Source organism: Oratosquilla oratoria, chromosome 7, assembly GCF_046742065.1.
Source record: "Oratosquilla oratoria isolate Oo_2021 chromosome 7, ASM4674206v1, whole genome shotgun sequence".
Lineage (NCBI taxonomy): Eukaryota > Metazoa > Arthropoda > Malacostraca > Stomatopoda > Squillidae > Oratosquilla > Oratosquilla oratoria.
In genome coordinates, this window is record NC_134783.1 from 71,077,295 (window position 1) to 71,079,754 (window position 2,460).

Genomic DNA, 2,460 nt, shown 5'->3' on the forward strand with positions numbered 1-2,460 from the left:
TGGGTAGAGGTTGTGTAGATCAGATCTTTGTGGTAAGACAAATATGTGAGAAAGGGGAAGGATGTTTTTGGGCTTTTATGGATCTGGAGAAGGCTTACGATAGGGCAGACAGAAAGGCACTGTGGGAGGTTATGCAGATATATGGGATAGGAGGAATGCTTCTAGGAGCTGTCAAGAGTTTTTATGAGAGTAGTAGAGCTTGTGTTAGGATTAGAAATGGAGAGAGTGAGTGGTTCGAGGTAAAGGTGGGACTTTGTCAAGGATGCGCACTGTCGCCCTGGCTGTTCAACTTATACATGGATGAGTTAGTGCGAGAGGTGAATGCAAGGGTAGTGGGCAAGGGATTGGAGATGGTTAGATAAAATGGAGAAAATTGGGAGGTGAGCCAGCTGTTGTTTGCTGACGACACTGCGCTTGTGGCAGGATCAGAGGAGGGACTGAGGAAGTTGGTGACAGAGTTTGGGAGAGTATGTGATAGAAGAAAGCTAAAGATATATGTGGGTAAAAGTAAGGTGATGAGATGTACAAGGGGTGAAAGTGGCAGTAGACTGGAAGTGAGCATTAAGGGAGAGCGACTGGAGGAAGTGAATAGTTTTAGATACTTGGGTGCAAATGTGGCAGGAAAAGGTGGAGTGAAGGTGGAGGTAGAATGTAGATTGAGAGAAGCGAGTAAATGCCTTGGTGGATTGAAGAGTGTAATGAGGAATAGACATTTGGTAATGGATGCTAAGAGGAGACTGTATGAAGGAATGATTGTGCCAACAGCACTGTATGGGGCAGAAACATGGAACATAAGAGAGGAAGAAAGAAGGAGTTTGAATGTGTTTAAGATGAGGTGTCTGAGAAGTATGATAGGGGTTACTAGGCTAGATAGAGTGAGAAATGAGGTGAGGAGAAGAACGGGTGTGGAAAGGGAGTTGGTAGATAGGGTTGATGAAAGAGTATTATGATGGTTTGGACACATGGAAAGAATGAGTGAAGAAAGACTAGTAAAAGAGGTATGGAAGGCAGATGTGGAGGGAGTGAACATGTGGGGACGTCCTAGGATGAAGTGGATGGACGGAGTGAAGGGGGCTTTGGGGAAGAGGGGAATGTTTGTTGAGGAAGGACGGGAGAGGACAGAAGACAGGAGTGAATGGAGAATGGTTGTATATGGATAATGATGTGATGCATGAAGTGGAATGGGCGGGGGGATGGGGTTGTGAGGTAGTATGTGTGAGCAAAATTTGACGCAGCCCGAAGGGATTTCTTCCCGTCTTCTCCTTTTATGCATGGGGGGACGGAGAGGAGGGGTCGCCGATTTAATGAAGCGGCCTTGCTGTGGATGTGCTGTGTCTGGCGACACTGCTTCTGACCCAGGGCAGTGGACAAGGTGCAGGGATGACCCGTCATCCAGGAGGTGCTAAGATAAGAGGGAGGGTGGAGGGGTGTGGAGTGTATTCAGGGATGGAATGGGTGGGAATGGTTTTATGTCTTTTCCTTTTTGGCTACCTCCCTTGTAAGGGGGAAAAAGTCTTGGTATATGTATGTATTTATGAACCATTTCCTAACTTTCATATCCACTACTCTCCAATAGAATTTCTCTTTGTCTGACTCTGTTCTGTTCTAATTTTTTTTTCATAGCTTCGATTCTTTTTGTTTTCTCTTCCTCTCTTTCCTCCTTTTTCATCTTTTTATCCATACCTGTTTGTACTGATCGCTTTTTGCTAGTTTTCCTGATTTTGATAAGACATTCTCTGCTGTCGTTTGTGATCTGAATTTAACCTTAATTGGTCTGGTCTTGTCTATATTGCATTTCTACAGTCTATATATTTCTTCAATTTCTTTCCCTATTTCCTGTTCACCTTTGTGTAATCAGTGCAAGTTGACTAAACCTAACCTCCCATTATTCGTTCATTTTTGTTAGTTTTCCTCGGGGGAGATTGTCATCTCCTCCCTCATTAAATCCATAGAAATAACTATCTCCACTTTCTATTGCGCTGCTCTTATCTATGTTTCTAATTTTTATGCCTTTACTGATTTTTTCGACTTCACCTGTGTCGTCTGTAGGTCTCACGTTTATATTCCTTCTGACGTCTGGGGACGTTTGTCCCCTTCCTCATTTTCTTCCATTTTCCTCAATAATCCCTCCCCTTCTCCTTTTCCTTCACCTTACCACTACACCAAGAGCGTTCCCCTTCCCTACTGATACAACACAGGTCCTCCCTCGTCGTGTGCGTGCGCGCATGTGTGTATATATATATATATATATATATATAATATATATATATATATATATATGTATATATATGTATATATATATGTATATAGATGTATATATATGTATATATATGTATATATATATGTATATATATAAATATATATATATATATGTGTGTATGCTTAACTTTCACTGAACTTAATTCATTCGTGGTTACTGGGCAGGCATTTTTCATTCTTGGGTGCCATGAATTAACCCAA